Genomic DNA, 18,516 nt, shown 5'->3' on the forward strand with positions numbered 1-18,516 from the left:
AGTACCTGGAAAAGGGAAAAATAAGGTTGGGGGGGGATGTCGGGGGGAGAGTAACACAGGCACAAAAAAACACAAAATCAATTTGTATGTTAAAGTCAATTTATTAAGAAACCTGCAATCAACCACACTGGATTTGGCAATCAGGATGTCTGTGGTGGTCTTTACAAAAGCAGTCCACAAAGGGTAGTAGATCTGGCCATTTTGCTAAAACATAAAACTGCAGAATGAGAAGCCCATGTTCCTAACCCTAGGTGAACCAGAGTGGACTCACTGCACTCCAGTGATCTACAGAAATAAGGTCCCTGAACCACACGCACCAGGATTATCAGAGACACTTGTTTAAAACTGCTGATTCAAGGGCCCTACTTCAGACCTTTGAATCAGAACCTAAGGAGTTAAAACTCAAGCTTAGGTATCCTTAGTAAGCTCCCCAGGTAATCCCATGCATACTAAAACTTGAGGATCGCTGCACTAGATGCTCTTCACGGTCCATTCTCCCTCTGACATTCTGTAGTTCAGTAATTTGTCTCTCTGAAAATAGGATGCTACAACAATGATTACTAACATCCACCCAGAAGTCAAAAACTACATGATAAAAATACAATAATCAGAAGTACTCAGGGCAAAAATAACACTTCTGCTCTTCATTTACATCAGCTCATTTCAATTATGATTACCATCATTCTAATGAGGGTTGAGGAAGTACACTAGCCGGGGGGGAGAATTATGTTCATGGGTAGACAAGAGACCACGGAGATGAGGGTTGAGGGCCAGGTGAACTATGTAAAACAAGAATGAAAAGAAAAAGCTCTGTTTGGTGGTACTGAGGTGCTATAAAGAAGTCATGCAACCTAAAAGCACTAGATTACTATTATTAGATACATTAAAGATATTCAGTGTGATTGCCTTTCTTTTGATTTGGGGAAAAAAACTATATTTCTACTTATTTATATATAGAAATAGACAGTCACTGTTTTTATCTATGTATAGAAACAGAGAATCAATTTTCTTTTCCTTAGGGAGGCAGCAATTTTAATTAATACTCCCTAATTGGTATTGATTTGAATTGACTACTGACAGTCTTATGATGGGCCTAGCTGCCAAGCTTCCTGGGTCAGGAGCACAATGAGCTCCACTACGTACAGAAACCTTTTGTTTTCAGTGGTCTCCGACTAGGCAACATTTTTTAGGTCTCAGAACACTGGAGCCAGAAGGATCCTTGGGAGGCCCTCTAGTGCAGCCTGCCACACACTGTTTTCTAAAAATCACTCTAGCACCTCCCCACTCCCACTTGAAGCCTAAAGGATGTGCTTGTTTCCCTCGAGTTTTTCCAGTCACTCCCTCTTGACTCATCTGTGGCATTCTGTATATTAGACTACCTTGGGAAAGATGGCTCTTGGGTACCATTACACTCTGGGTTTGCATACCTGCTTTACAGATTTGTAAGTAAAATAGCAAGTGGAAAAAAAAGTCAGAAGGTTGGATGGGTTATACCTATGACTGTATTTTTTTTTTTTTTTGCAGTACACGGGCCTCTCACTGCTGTGGCCTCTCCCGTTGCGGAGCACAGGCTCCGGACGCGCAGGCTCAGCGGCCATGGCTCACGGGCCCAGCCGCTCCGCGGCATGTGGGATCTTCCCGGACCGGGGCACAAACACATGTCCCCTGCATCGGCAGACGGACTCTCAACCACTGCGCCACCAGGGAAGCCCTATGACTGTGTATTAACCACAGTGTTTCAGAAACAAGTAACGCACAGGTAGATAATGAGCGCAAATCAGAGGATGGGTTAAAGGATGGGCAGAGCTAAAGAGAAAGGAAAGGGGCTCAGGGTTGAGGACTTCCTACCAGTATGTCACAGGCTGAGAAAAGGGTTTGAAATACTAGCTTAAGGTAAGTACACACATTACAGCAAATACACAGGTTACCTGCAGGAAGAAGGGCAAGGCAAGAGGAGAAGGTGCAAAACCAAAAGAAGAAAAGACATTTTATACTTTTAACTAGCTCTTAGGTTTCGTTTTTTTAAGGTTCTGAGTATATGGCTCTTTCATAGGTAATCCAACCTATTTTAGCGCCAAATAAGATCACTTCTAGACAACCTCACACAAACAAAACATCTGTCTTATTTATGAAGGCCTGTAGAAAAGAAGATTCCACAAACTCACTCTTGTAGGCAACTTCCATCTCCATATCATGAATCTCCAATGATATAGATAAGGATTTCCAGACTTAGGTTAGTACAAAGGTAGCATTGAGACAGTATGTCAAAGACTACATATTTACCCAAATAAAAGGCAACCAGATTACAGTGATAAGGGCCAGATTTAGATTTAAGTTTAAGATAGCCAAGTGAAAGAATCTTTTTGCCACTTCCTAGTCTCTACATCCAGTTTATTCTTTCATAAACTGAGTATCCCGCAGCTTAACCCAGCAGCCCAGTGCTCCTTCCTCTCCCTTTGTCTCATTTCCATTCCCAGGACATCTCTGGAATGCGCAGGGTTCTGCCTGCACAGGAGGTGGTAACACAGCACCATGTCTAGAAGAGACAACTGCTCCCATTGCCTTCTGTAATTCTACCTAATAGATAAGCTGGAGAAGGGAAAGGAAAAGGGAAAAAAAGGACACGTTCCAAACTTAACCGGGTACTGAAGGAGGGCTCTAACTTAACCACATTGTTATATTCTCAGTGAAGTAACCCAAGTTCTAAAGGTTACTAAACATAAGGGGATGCCAAATACTGAGTTTCAAAAATTAATGCCAAAAACATTAAACTCAAAGACATATATATATATATATATATATATATGAAATGTGTCAAGTAAATGTCCAGGTATTCCACTCATTAAAGTAAAAGATTAAAAGGCTTATAAAGGCCATTGATCATAGTATGACCTGTGTTAAATCTCTCCTCTAGGCTTTCTTTACATTCTCTATTAAGAGTTAGACATGACTGTATAAGAATCTACTGTTTTGGCAAACTGATGACCCAGAACAAACTACTTCACTTTCCACAGCTGTCAATCATGAACCCAAGAATCATCTTTTAAAAGTTAAATATAAGCATTTCTAAATGAAGCTGCCGGGCTTCCCTGGTGGCACAGTGGTTAAGAATCTGCCAGCCAATGCAGGGGACATGGGTTCGAGCCCTGGTCCGGGACGATCCCACATGCCGCGGAGCAGCTAAGCCCGTGCGCCACAACTACTGAAGCCCGCATGCCTAGAACCCATGCTCCGCAACAAGAGAAGCCACTGCAACGAGAAGCCCGCACACCGCAACGAAGAGTAGCCCCCGCTCACTGCAACTAGAGAAAGCCCGCGCACAGCAACGAAGACCCAATGCAGCCAAAAATAAATAAATAAAATAATTTTAAAAAAAATAAAAAATAAATGAAGCTGCCTCCAGCACCTGCCACTCTGCTCCTCAATCGCTATGCCACATGTCCAGCCCTCAGGTCCTCCAACATACCCGGCCATTTCCAACTTCAAGACAACAGCCTCTTCTTTGACCCTTTTACTCTCTAATTCCTATTTGCTTTTCAGGTGTCAGCTTAGACATCACTTCCTTAAAGCACCCTTCTCAGAAAGGCCCCCTTTCCTATGCATTCTTTCTCATAGTACCAGGTGTTTTTTCTCATCAGCATCTATTGAAACATGTTAAATAAATAAGTGCATGAGCAAGCAAGTAAATAAATATAGTTGTACTGTTTTCTCTTTGTAGAGGATTCTCTATTTATTTTATTTCATTTTTTTATTATTCACTGGCAAGCAGTATCACCAAACAGGGCAAGGATTCCGCCCAAAGTTAATGCATCTTCTTCCTTACTCTCACAATAAGGGCACACTTTGGAATAACCTTACTGTGACAGGGTCATTACCAGTAGAAAAGTGTGTGTGTGTGTGCATGTGCGTACATGTGTATGTATACACACACACGTGATTTTTTTTGAGAGCTTCTTAATTAAAAAAAAAAACTCAGATAAGATTGCATTAAAAGCAGAGTATTACAAAACTCAAGTTGTTTGTAAGGGATCATTTAAGGACTTAAAAAATATTAGATGCACTATATACTTTTACATGTAAAAAACAATACATGTTTTATAGGTCATCCCTGAAGAGGGGCATATGGCTGACTTCTGCAAAATGGGTTCTGCGTTCTCCTGTGGAACTGGCGGAAACAGATGCATTGCTGGGGAGGGTGGGGAGGGGGAACAGAATAACATGTGGCTGAAGCCTCTCGAGTTTCAGCTCCTGCCTTCCTTTCCCAGGTCTCCTGCCTGCCCTGGACCTCCAGGGAATTATTATAGCCAGAGAGGTAATATGCAAAAGGAAGATCCAGCCTCTCCAAAACAAAATGGAGGACGACCCCTCTATGAAGAGGCTCCAAATACTGAATAAAAAAGAAAGTACAGAACAGGGCAGGAAACCAGCTGAGTTTCTTTCAAGCAAACAAATGAAACACAGAACTACAATCTGTGATAAAATTATTCTTGCGGTCAAGGGACCGCAATTAATGTCACATAATTTTTCCTAATTAAAAAAACTTACACAAGACAGAGCATTTGCTTTCTCTATCCCTTCAATAACTCTGAGCAAGTATTAACTAAAGAGGTTAAACCTGTAGGTGCCCATATTCCAAAGGTCTTTTTACCGAAGTATACGACTGCATTAAAACAGAGTACTTACTCAGCTACCTATTTTTAAGTGACACCTGAAAAACGAACACCATCAAGCTTTCTAAAAATAGAGCAAATCAGCTTTGTTTCACTTATAGGAGCATGCATCCACCCACTGCTTGCTTCTTTTTTTCTAACATCTTTATTGGAGTATAATTGCTTTACAATGCTGTGTTAGTTTCTGCTTTATAACAAAGTGAATCAGTTATACATATACATATGTCCCCATATCTCTTCCCTCTTGCGTCTCCCTCCCTCCCACTCTCCCTATCCCACCCCTCTAGGTAGTCACAAAACACTGAGCTCATCTCCCTGCGCTATGCGGCTGCTTCCCACTAGCTATCTATTATACGTTTGGTAGTGTATATATGTCCATGCCACTCTCTCACTTTGTCACAGCTTACCCTTCCCCCTCCCCATATCCTCAAGTCCATTCTCTAGTAGGTTTGTGTCTTTATTCCTGTCTTACCCCTAGGTTCTTCATGACATTTTTTTTCTTAGATTCCATATATATGTGTTAGCATACGGTATTTGTCTTTCTCTTTCTGACTTACTTCACTCTGTATGACAGACTCTAGGTCCATCCACCTCACTACAAATAACTCAATTTCGCTTCTTTTTATGGCTGAGTAATATTCTATTGTATATATGTACCACATCTTCTTTATCCATTCATCCGATGATGGACACTTAGGTTGCTTCCATCTCCTGGCTATTGTAAATAGAGCTGCAATGAACATTTTGGTACATGACTCTTTTTTTTTTTTTTTTTTTTCTTTTTTGCGGTACGCAGGCCTCTCGCTGTTGTGGCCTCTTCCGTTGTGGAGCACAGGCTCCAGACGCGCAGGCCCAGCAGCCATGGCTCACGGGCCCAGCAGCTCTGCGACATGTGGGATCCTCCCGGACCGGGGCACGAACCCGTGTCCCCTGCATCGGCAGGTGGACTCCCAACCACTGCGCCACCAGGGAAGCCCTACATGACTCTTTTTGAATTATGGTTTTCTCAGGGTATATGCCCAGTAGTGGGACTGCTGGGTCATGTGGTAGTTCTATTTTTCGTCTTTTAAGGAACCTCCATACTGTTCTCCATAGTGGCTGTACCAATTCACATTCCCACCAGCATTGCAAGAGGGTTCCCTTTTCTCCACACCCTCTCCAGCATTTATTGTTTCTAGATTTTTTGATGATGGCCATTCTGATTGGTGTGAGATGATATCTCATTGTAGTTTTGATTTGCATTTCTCTAATGATTAATGATGTTGAGCATTCTTTCATATGTTTGTTGGCAGTCTGTATATCTTCTTTGGAGAAATGTCTATTTAGGTCTTCTACCCATTTTTGGATTGGGTTGCTTGTTTTTTTGTCATTGAGCTACATTGAGCCTGTAAATTTTGGAGATCAATCCTTTGTCAGTTGCTTCATTTGCAAATATTTTCTCCCATTCTGAGGGTTGTCTTTTGGTCTTGCTTATGGTTTCCTTTGCTGTGCAAAAGCTTTGAAGTTTCATTAGGTCCCATTTGTTTATTTTTGTTTTTATTTCCATTTCTCTAGAAGGTGGGTCAAAAAGGATCTTGCTGTGATTTATGTAATAGAGTGTTCTGCCTATGTTTTCCTCTAAGAGTTTGATAGTGTCTGGCCTTACATTTAGGTCTTTAATCCATTTTGAGCTTATTTTTGTGTATGGTGTTAGGGAGTGTTCTAATCTACAGATTCAATGCAATCCCTATCAGACTACCACTGGCATTTTTCACAGAACTAGAACAAAAAATTTCACAATTTGTATGGAAACACAAAAGACCCCGAATAGCCAAAGTAATCTTGAGAACAAAAAACGGAGCTGGAGGAATCAGGCTCCCTGACTTCAGACTATACTACAAAGCTACAGTAATCAAGACAGTATGGTACTGGCACAAAAACAGAAAGATAGATCAATGGAACAGGATAGAAAGCCCAGAGATAAACCCACGCATATGGTCACCTTATCTTTGATAAAGGAGGCAGGAATGTACAGTGGAGAAAGGAAAGCCTCTTCAATAAGTGGTGCTGGGAAAACTGGACAGGTACATGTAAAAGTATGAGATTAGAACACTGCTTGCTTCTTTTATCTAACTGCTAGAGTGGTAGAGATGTAGAAATACACAGCGAAAACAGATAAACTTTGTCTCACATGCACAATATAAACAGCAATGGCTTCTACCCTGCTAATTAATGAGTAATTTTCCATTATCTGCTCTTGCCCATCATGTTCTAATATTTAAGAGAATGCAAGAAAAATATGGGGGCGTATGACCCATATTCCCAAGAAGCGTATCATCTAGTCGGAGAAATAAAGACTAATGGCTGTAGAACAAAAATCAAGGCACAAATAGCACTATGTAACTAAGGGCTAGGCGGTATTGTAATTTTTTTAAACCAAGACCATTGTGATTTTGAAATTTGAAAAAAAAAAAAAACCTTTTAAAAAGGCAGCACAATCTGAGCTGAATCTTGAAAATGGATAGGATTTAGACTGGCATAAACGAGGAGATGCACAGTCCCTGTCTGAACGTAAAGAGGAGAAATATAAGCAAATAAAGAGTGGTTGGGTGAGATGCTGAGGGGTTCTCTGGCAGACATGAGGCTAATGAGGAGACCAGCCTGCCTAAATGAGAGGTTCAATTTGGAGCACAGTGGGAAACAATGGGGTAGAACTCGACTATGAAGAATCTGGAAATCCAGGCCATGTATTGCAAACAGCGTCAGTAGATTCCTCCACACGGAAAGCAGCAACATTAGGAAGGCAGCACTGGAAAGGCACTAGAGTAACAGGTACACATACTGCAAAGCACCATCTCAAGCATGCAGGAAATTGGAGTTTATTTCTGTATAGCTGAATTTCATTTCTGTTTGGGGGCTACCATTCCACTGAATGGTAAAAACTGAATTTCAGTCAATTCAGGGTAATCCCAATCAATTTCTGGTTTCTTCTTTCTCAAAGGTTATATCTAAATGCCAAAGGATTACAAAACGCTAGATTTGGGGGATCTGGGGATAGGATGGGTGAAGACCATCATTTGCCTTTATCCCTGCAAATACCTGAAGCTCTTCCACCAACAGGTCTACCCAGATCCTTCCCTCATCCTCCTCATCCCTCCCACAAGCCTTCTCCAAGTCTGGCTCTCTCCTGGCCACATTTATACCCCCCTGTGCACACACAGGCACCTCCTGTTGCCACCTAAATTATCCTGGCCATGGGAATTGGCATAGCTACCTCAGCTCCATCCACCATGCTGGGCACGGGGATCTCTGTGCCACCACGTCAAGCTCTACTTTTCTGAGGACAGGAAGAGCAGATTTGGAATCTTCCACACCAATTCCCTTTCTCCCTCGAATCTGACTTCTAAAATTGAAAAGTCAAAAACTTGACTTTTTTATACTACAGAATATGCTGTTTAATCTTTTCATTAAAAAATAAGTCAGAATGCCAAATGAAAAGAAGGGTAAGTATAAGAAAAACCATAGTGAGGGGATGGCCACTGGTTAATACTGCAAACATTATCACATCAAACTAAGTGGGAAATAAAGAGGACCTGAACCGGGGGATCTTTGGAAATGGACAGTAAACAGGTAAGGTGAGAGATATTAAAAGGAAAAATTGATGGGAATGTTTAACAGAAGTAAAGGATACTGAATAAGAGAGAAAATAAAATCATCCCATGGTTTTTCTAGCCTTTGAGATTAGGAAAATAATGGCATTATCAAAACAGACACCAGTTTAGAGTGAAAAGGTTCTGAATTTGGTTTTGAATTACATTCACATAGGTTTTTCTGGTTCAAGATGATGACTTAAAATGCCAGCAGAAAAAGGATTCCAGACTTATTCTAGAAATTAGTACTATTGAGTTGTTTCTCAGTAATACATTCATTACTATGGTTTTCAAATACTATCAGACTTCAAATAGATACACAGTTTTATGAAAGAGACAGCACAACTGATCTTTTAAAAAAGTTTTTAAAACCTTCAAACCCTAAAATCTGCCTTTCCATTCACACTTCTCTATTAAACAGTCTCTTCATTTATAGGAATAGGTACATAGGTTACTTATTCTTTGGAAAAAAAAATATTTAGCTGAAAAAGAAACCAAGAATAATGCTGTGCTACCTTCACACACACAGAGCTGGGCAGCTAAAACAGAACAGGCAACAATAGGCTGACAAAAACGAGCCTGGCCCAGCTCTCCACACCCCACCAAAGCCGGGAGGTGAATCCTGGTGAGCCCTGGAACTGACATATGCTTCTACTGCTACCTCACTAACTAAATCTCTGACCAGAGAACAACCTGAAGAAATATATAACTAGAGTCAATTATAGTGTTTGAGAGTAAAAAGCACTGAATGACTGAAGCACACAACGGGCATGCATGGCATGGACACAGACGGGGCAGAGAGCAGAGAAGGACTTTCAAGTTATAAATTACTAGGTCAGCTCCAGTCAAATTAGCAAACTTTAGGGAGTGAAAATCAGGTAACAGAAAATAAATACCTAAGGGAAAACATTTTATGCCTGAGCGTGAAAAACAGAACATCAAAACTTGAGGATTATGCCAGGACATGTGGTTTGATCTTGATTCTGAGATACAGTTCCTCAGTTCAGTAACACTGATTATCCTAAAGAGAAGTGACAAGAAGAAAAAGGGAGAATAAAAGATTGAAAGTATAGTAGGTAGACAAAGGAAATGCATCCTTTCTCCACTCACCTTTTTAAGCCCTTCCTTGCACCTTAATATTTTAGCGTGTAAATTAAGAATGAAGAATGGCATGTTCAAGATAACGTATTCCTAAACTCATATTTAAATCTATTCAGTAAAAAGGTATTTAATCAAAAATACCTAAAACTCCAATGATTACTGCCGTACACTGAAGACAAATATTAGAACAAGACACATTCCTATCTTTAAGGAGCAACTCCCAAGTCCATGAGAACAGAAAGGAGGCATTCAATGTCTTCTTTGCTTTGGAGCTTCTTCTCACTAAATTTTGATCTACAGACTTGAGGTTTGGGGGTTTATTCCTGTCCTTCTCTCCAGTCCCAAATGGACAGGACTAAACAACCAATTATTCCTGTAGGGTCCAGACACCACGATCTGAATGCCCGACTCCTCATGGTCCTAAAAACCCATGAAAAGGTACAATCTCTTCAAATTACATATTTTTTTTAAATATAAGGTTTGGGGAATTCCCTGGAGTCCAGTGGTTAGGACTCTGGACACTTTCACTGCCAGGGCCCGGGGTTCAATCCCTGGTTGGGGAACTAAGATCCAGAAAGCTGCGCAGCACGGCCAAAAAAAAAGGTTTAAATTTAACCAAATTGAAAATATTAAGTTATATTTAGCCTCATTCACATATTTTCAAGTCACCTCCTTACTATTCTGTACTTTTTCTGTCTCCCAATGCACTTACCACCTCCTAACGTAGTATACATTATCCTTATTTTTCTTACTGTTTATTGTCTATTTCTCCTTGCAGTAAAATGGAGGCTCTGTGAGGGCAAGGATCTTCACATTCTTCATATCAGAGAATACTTGCTCAATAAATAGCTGTTGAGTGGATGCATGTGCATAGTTTGTGCAATTCCTGACACCCTATAAATTTGCCATTTTGAAGCAACAAAATCCATGTGACTGAAACATAAAGTATGGTTACAGGGCTGGACAGCTGTATCCTGGACACTTTGGACAGACTCCATGGCTGAATCTGTAAAAACTAGAGCTCCATGCTTTGGAGATATAATTCAAGGATAAATGGAACAGTTTCAGATATGCAGACCAGGATCTCACTGGCATAACTAAAATAAAGAGTTAAGTAGCCTTGGAGAACTAAAATATGGACACCTTTCATGAAGAATTAACACCTTCTTAACGTAGAGTTGGGATAAGGCATAGATCACACTATAAATGAATGAGGAGTTGGAGTCAGTTACCTTCAAGTGATGCTAGGACCCAGATAAAGATGCAAGACACTGAGAAAGACACCACAGCCATGCTCTCCCTGGCTGTTTCCACTAGGAATGTGGATACCAATCCCCTCCATTTTTAATATCTCCTTTTCTTTCTGCTCTTAGCACTCACTCCCAGTCTCTCCCTCCCAGTGTTTTGCCCCTCTGCTGCTCTCTCACCCGGGCATATGCCCCGCCCAGCAGGAGCAGAACTTGTCATATGCACAGAGACCAGCAGGCCTCTCCTGCCCACCACCATGTGCCAAGCTCAGCAGTGGCCTGGCACACATAAATAAGTTCTGATCTGAATAGAGTGGAGCACGGACAGCCCCTAGAATTAAGTGTTCCATGCACACAGCCCTGGGCACGCACCCAGACGCTAAACACACTCAGTGCATCCAGGATAAATCCCCTTAAAACGGGAGAAAATGGTTGTCTCTGTCAACCGTTCAATGACACCAGGGCTCTGACAGAAGATTAAACGAAGAAATGCAGTAAAGACCCAACTCATTTCTTTAAGCTGATAGACTCAGTGCCACAGCTGCTTGAAATTAAGAACAAGATGGGCCATCTTGATCTCTAAAGTTCTTCCACATCTAAAGGTCTATGGTTCAATCACCACCAACTTTTCGGCATCTATCATGTTATAAACAACTATTCTGAGCACTGTAAGGACTATTCAATAAAAATGTAAGAGACAATAGTGGTAGAAAATAATTAGGATAGTTAAGTACTGAGGTAGACCTTGAAGGATTTAGAACTTAGAGAAATAAAGAGGTTTTCAGAAAACAGCAATAGCGTGTGCAGAGATGCAGCAGTGGACGTGAACATGAAACGTTCTTAAGACAGGGAAGACACTAGACTAGCTGGAAATAGTAGGGTTCATGGAGAAGAGCTATGGTTGATAACGTGGGTCAGTAACCTTTCAGGGGACCTTGAATGCCAGGGTAAGAAGTGTGGCATTGCGGGCAATGCGGAAAACACGTGAATTAAAAGAGAGACGAAAATGAAGTGATGTTTCATAAAAATGCATTTGGTGGCCTCAGGTAGGTTGAATTGGAGTAGATAATGGCTTGATAAAGATCAGTTGGAAAATAATGCAACAGTTCAGTTATTGGTGATGAGAATCACCACTAGTGTATTGGCAACTGAAATGAAGATAAGGGCGAAGAGGGAGACAGAGCAGGAAGGAAGAGCTGTCAGCCCTCACGAGAAGTCCCTTCCAGGATGTGGAATGGCACACTAATCCTAGCTGGTTGTGCAGAGTGGCACTGCGGTCCTATCCGAGGGATCCCACAATAGTTTAGCACATCTTTGTTACAGTACCTAACCCCCTTGCCCTTCTTCAGTACACAAACCAAATTCAGGTGACTGGCTCCCCAAAAGAGAGTTCTGTACATCTCTAATCAACGCTGTCTCCTTTCAATTCTCCTTCTCCTTTTCTCCATTCCTGCCTTCCAAGCAGCTCAGTGTTAAAATTTTGGAGAGAGGTTTCCACCACAATCACCACTCCACAGAGCCCTTCTCTCTTTCTTCTACAACCTTTCTTCTCTATTACCTTTTGAGTTCATCTCATTAAAAACATATTTGTCAAGATACCCAGTCACCATGGTGATAGGAAAGCAACATTACAGAGAAGAGAAAAAACTGCCTTCTTCTTTTAGTAGCTTAAACATTTCTCGGTTTCCATCAGTTTACCTAAAAGATTAGGCCGTTAATCTCCAGTCTCTCAAAATAAGCCTGCAAACAGCTCAACTCTCTTTCCAAGACCAATATATAGTGCAAGCCTCAGCCTAATTGCTCTAATTACATGAAGAACATAATGAGATACAGCAGCAGATGGCTACAGATTAAATTTGACAGAGAAGAAATTCTCCTCTCTCATCCTTTTACTGAAGAAACTTTGCCTTGAAAAAGAAAAAGTAAACAAAAAAAATCAAAAAATCATTTTGTTCACAGAGCCAAATGTATATTTTTAAGTGCCATTCCACTTTTCTATTTTCTTCAGTAGTACCTGTCCTTAAAAAAATAATTCACTCATTTCATGTAGGTTTCTGTTACTACATATAACAGATAAGTTTGTACCCCCGATGAACAAAAGGTGCGCTCATAGAAAGTCTGTCCGAAGTTTATATAATAAATCGTATACTTCCACAAACCTGTTCTAAAATCTCAAAGATGTGCTCTATCAATTATAAAATTGGGGGACTGGGCTTATTTGAGCCTAACAACAGAAGGTCTCTATCTAAACCACTGTTATCCCAGCTTTTCACAAGAGATGGAGTGTCAAACTTCCAACCACCATGTTAATACTCTTTAAACTCAATGTCCAAAAGTGAAGTCACCATCTTCTCCTTAAAAATAAGTTTGCTTTCCCAATTTTTTTTCTAGCTAACGGTAACAACCGGCTCTAACCTTGGAGCTATCTTTTCAAACTCCTTTCATGCTGTTGTCAATGCTGTCAAATGGTATCTGATAAACTCATTCACTAATAAAATTATCAATTACCACTCCAGAACACAAGTTTAACAAGATACAAGTTTGAAGTTTAACAAGATACAAGAAGCTTTAAAACAAGCAGATTTCTATTATAGGATATGGGGCAAGAAAAAGAAGGGCAAAGAATTCTATCACCCAGTCATAAACTTACATGAAACCTCTTTCAAAAAGGAAAATTAATGTCCCTGTCTCAACCCCGTCTGTTTCCTTAAAAAAATCCCTTCCTCTCTCCTTAATACCTTCACTGAAAAGGACTCTGCTAAAATTGACTCAACAGTTTCTTTCATTTGGTATTCAACTAGTCAACAATCATAACAGCCATATTACATTAATCCTCATAGGCTACATTGTGCCTCAGTAACAAATTAACTCTGAAATCTCAGCAGCTTTAAACAAAGTTTATTTCTTGCTCACACAGTGTCCTCTAGGGATCCAGAAGCTCTCTACTAAATGGTGACTCAGGGACTCAGTCCAGTATGACCTTGTGAAACCATCATATGAAGGTCTCTACAATCCACATGAGGGTCTCTACAATCCATGTGGCAAAGTGCTTTGGCTCATAAATGACACCTGTCGCCTCCACTTATAATTTACTGTTTAGAATAAATACATGGTCCCAAGCTAACCCACAAGGAAGGAAAGAAAAAGCAGCCAGTACCTGGCTCTAAAGAGGAAAATAAAACAGGACTAGGTGATCACGTAGCATTGTCTCTATCACCATGAGGCACTTACTCTATGCCTGATGAACTACCGTGTGTCTGGAAGTCTTTATATGTGTTAACATCTTTAATATCCACAACTACCTCGAGATAGGTATTATTATTATTACCCCATTTTACAAACAAGGAAATTGAGGTCCAAAGAAAGTTAAGTAACTTACCCAAGCTAGTAAGAGGCCTAGCTGGGATTCAAATCCAAGCAACGGGCTCCAGGATACATTATGTCACACTGCTTCTCAAATATGCAAGACACAGTGCTAGGCACTGTTGAGGATATTGGTCTTCAAATATTTATAAGCCTATCATATGAAAGAAGTATTTAGATATATTCTATTAAGTCTTAAGAGGACAAAATAAGAAGCAGTACTGAGACAAAAAATTAAGTGAGAGAGTTATTTCTGAATGCCTATTATAAGCCAGACACCATTCTAGAGACTGTATGTACCTCTCATCTAAGCATCAAAACACTCCCACAAAGTGGGTATTATTATTCCAGTTACACAAATGAAAAACAAAAAACCAGACTCAGGGAGATTAAGTAACTTGACTAGGATATTATGCAGAGCTAAGATTTAAACCCAAATTAATCTGGCTTCCAAGCCTGTGCAATTTTCCACTACGTCTCACTGGTTTTCAATATAGAAATAACACAGACAAATCTCAGCCTACAAATCAGATGGGCAAGAAATGTAACTTCATTCTCTTCATTTCTTCAGTAACTAAACTTAATTTTCATTGTGAGCCCCCACTGAGCTGAGAGGCAGAAACTTAATCTTTGCAGTTTTGCTGTGAGGTTTATGGAGAAGTTCACTCTCCTCTAGAATTCATCAAACCTTCCTAGAGGTTCTCTCAAGCACAAGGCCGATATCTGGGCTCTCTCAACTCCCTATCTGACTCTCCCTCAACTTGTCTACAACATCTTTTTTCCTGACTTTTCCAAATTTAGTTTTATAGTCAGACCCAGGCTTTGTAATTTCTGAAATTCAAAAACCAGACACTTGCCTCTTCTCTGCATTCTGCTGAGGTGTCTCTTCCCCCACTGCTAACCCGAAAAAGTAAAACTGACAGAGGGCAGCAGAAAATACCAGAAACAGAAAGTACATTGTTTAACATATCACAGTAGCACGTGTTTATATCATAAAGAAAGCCTTTTGACAACTGAAGCTGCTGAAAATGAAATAAGTCATACGAGACAGCAAACTTCCCAGTATAAGAAGTATTTAAGGCAAGCGTGGTTGGTCATGTCGCTAGAGCAATACAGAGGTTTAACAGGTATATTTGGAGCGTGGGTGTGGGAGAGGTGGCAGTGATTGAACCTAGAATATTTGTCATCTCAATGGATAGTAGGAGAGAGAGAAAGAAAAATAAAAAACAGGCAAAGCTATAATTTTAAGGATGCCAGAAGAGCACGGCTGATTTTCTATGCATATTCAAGTGGAAGAAGATAGAAAAGGACAGGTTATCATAAACCTCAATACTGACAAGAGGAAAATTAAGGAAAACACGTAAAGCCCACAAAGGAATAGAATGAGAACATCCAAGAATATGATTTCCTAAGGTCCGCTGAAATAAGAAAAAAAGAAGAGAGAATGGTAGGAGGAAAGGTGAGGATGTGGAAGATTATCCAAAAAATTCTGACCTGTAAGAACTCTGTCACTGAACGCTGCCACTCAGTGACAACTTGATGCTGATCTAAAACTGCAGAGCTCCCAGGAGACAGAAGCCAGGGTGTGCCGAGTGAGAAGACAAAAAGCCACTGTAGCCGAGACCTTACACTTATCTCTTTCACAGCCTAGGGAATACATCCTGATTGTTCTAATAATTTTCTCTCAACTTCTGTCTAAGAGCTAATGATAAAATAATAATAATAATAAATTACTAAGAAGCACTCCCAGAGGCATCAGAAGTTATGCTAAGCCCCATTAAAATGCAGCTTAGAGTTATGGAAAGTATCATATTAAAATTTAAGACCCTTCAAAATTCAACCTTATTTAATTTCAAAGCAGTATTTCAAACCAAAAGGCCCTATGGGGGTTGAGAGAGAAAGGGGAAATAGCAATATCCTATCTCTACTAAGGAGAGAACTGAGGTAGGAGGGGAGGGGGATCTATTGGACATTTTTAATGACAGCTTCATTTGTGATATATTATAAATGTCTGTCCTTCTGTCACAGTGCAAGGACAAAGCGACCATTTTACTTATTGTTTCCTATGTCGTTATTATCGATCAAGGTGAAAAGCTACATTTCTGGCTCTGACCTCCCTTAAGCCCTAGACCCATGTATCAAATTGCTTCCTGGTTTTCCCTTCCCTTGGATCACATTCCACAAGCAGCACCCGTTCGATTTATCCGAAACTGAATTTATCATCTTCTTCCAAAACCTGACCTTCCTCCTCTATTATTCTCCATTCCTATGCAGCCAAGACAAGAACCTAGGAGATTCCCCCAGATGCTTTTTCATTCTTCAAGATGAAGGAGTCGCAGATTCTTACCTCCTCAGTTACTCTCAGTTGGTGTCCTCCTCTTCATCCCTTCTGCCATCTTCGTCTCTCCTCTGAACCCCTGCACCAGCCTCTTAGCATATGTCCCCCCTTCTCCTCACCTTGTCTCCCACCAACAGATTCCATGCCCTCGCACCAGATGGATGCTTCTAAAATGCAAATTTGATCATGCCACACCTCAGAAGAGAGCCTTGCGATGACGAGCCCGTTCTCCCCAAGAGACAAACCAAGTTTCTCAGCATGACAGAAAGGCCTTCCATGGGCCGGTCATCAGCAGCTCCACCGTCCAGCACTGGCCGTGTCACACATCGCTACAATGAAGCCAGCCTGAACGACTTGCGCTGCACGCCCCACGCTACTTTACACTTTTTGGTCTTTTGCGTGTAGTTCCCTCAGCCTGGAACCTCCTTCCTCCTTCAACAAGCCACAGTTCAAAACCCCATTCCTCCAGGAACTCTCCCCTGACTTTCTGCCATCCCTTCTGCTCCTCTCGCCTTAGAAGCGAGTGGCCTGCTTCCACAGTTGCAGAGCACACCAGCCGCACCGCCACAGCACCCATCACACCCTCTGCAAACACCGCTTGCTTCCCTGTATTACCCGTGAGACTGCCAACAGCTCAGGGAAGCTGTCTTCTCCTCCACTCACAGTGCCTGGTGCCCAAGAAACGTTCACTAAACTTTTTTCATTACATGCCTCGATTTCTACTTGATGCCATTTGTAACATTTTCACTACAGGTACAAATGAGGGATTTATAGTAAGAAATATTGTGTATGCTCAATGTAACAGGAAAATGGCAAGGATCCTTTATCATCCTTCCGTAGGTCAGCCGGGTACCACACCAGGTACACACCTTCACATGATGCTTAATGTTTAAAATAGTAGTGGCAGTATCTTGTTTTTACTAGGAAGGAAACTATAGCTCAGAGAGGATAATAAATTCTCCCAAGGCTAAACAACTGGAAAGCAGATGGGTCAACATTAAAATACAGGTTTTACATGAATTCGTTAGTGCCTCTCACATAAGAGAGAGAACACAGAAATTAAATGGAAAGAAAAGGCCACACAAAGAAGAAGAAAAGAAAATTTTCTAAGTTCTCCAGACTCACAGTCTCTTCTCCATATTTCTCAGCAGAATAGGTGACTCACGGTAATGGGATCATCCTAAAACCACGGCTGGTACTTAGAACACCACGTTAAGTAAAGTTAAGGCTAGTGGTGCAATAAACTTAATTAGTTTCATTCCACTAGATATCCATCTACTAAACTTCTAAACTTGTGAACCATTTCACAAACCTGTAGCCTAGGAAAACGTGTGTAGGGGCTCAGTTTTAATCCGTCACCACCACTGCAATACAACTCCAAGTACTAACCTTCCTCGTGGCGTCTGAGCACTTTGGTGTATAAAAGATCTTACAAAGAGGCTCAGGGCTCAGCTCTGCAAATGGAATGAGCAATGGAATACCTACCTAGAGAAGCGGGTGAGGACAAGCTACAGCTCACACCACAGCCCTGCACACCCCGGCATGGGGATATTCAGGGGCACGCTGTGGGGACTGAGGACTGTGGGCTCAGTGTACGGGTCACAGCTGCAAGTCTTGCCTGGTGATATCATAAAAACACGCTTGGTCTACTCGGTGGAGGTAATCCAGCCCCAATAAAGATTGCACTGGCTGCTCAACGATGTTTGGAGTTCACCACCCAGAGAATTAAAAGAGCTACAATTCAGGGACACCAGGCACAGAGCCCAACAACAGCAGCCTTGAAAAAGACAAGGAAGAAAAAATGTAGCAGCAACTCCCTGGGCATGTGACTTGAGACTCTTGGCAGGCTGCCCCACAGGGCTGGACAGTCTGTGGGCAGAGAACTCACATCTTTCTCTCAGCTGCCCGAGGCCAAGAAGGCCCAGACAGAGGACTACCAACTCAGATCCTCCATCAAGCTAATAATCAATGAGACCCTCCAGAGGAGAATAGTGAATGAATAACCACAACTCTCACCTGCTTTACACAGTCGTGGGACTGATCAGCATCTCTCCAACTGGGCTTCATGACGTCCACAACCTGAAACAGTTCTGTAATATATTAGTTGGATATCAAATATGCAACTGATGCAAGGTTTGTTCCCCGGTAGGCAGAGTGCTAAACAAAGC

The 18,516-nt window shown here is 41.2% G+C and overlaps 1 protein-coding gene across 3 annotated transcripts in view; it reads right to left on the reverse strand.

Moving 5' to 3' along the window:
* IGSF11 (immunoglobulin superfamily member 11) overlaps positions 1–18,516 on the reverse strand; it is a 139,072-nt gene that overhangs the window by 81,830 nt on the left and 38,726 nt on the right. Inside the window, exon 2 of one of the 3 annotated variants that reach the window (XM_060298105.1) lies at positions 18,365–18,427. The exons of the other annotated variants lie outside the window; for them this stretch is intronic. The gene's annotated coding sequence lies outside the window, so the exon portion shown is untranslated. The remainder of the gene's footprint in view (positions 1–18,364; positions 18,428–18,516) is intronic. 3 annotated transcript variants of the gene reach the window in all.

Source organism: Globicephala melas, chromosome 4, assembly GCF_963455315.2.
Source record: "Globicephala melas chromosome 4, mGloMel1.2, whole genome shotgun sequence".
Lineage (NCBI taxonomy): Eukaryota > Metazoa > Chordata > Mammalia > Artiodactyla > Delphinidae > Globicephala > Globicephala melas.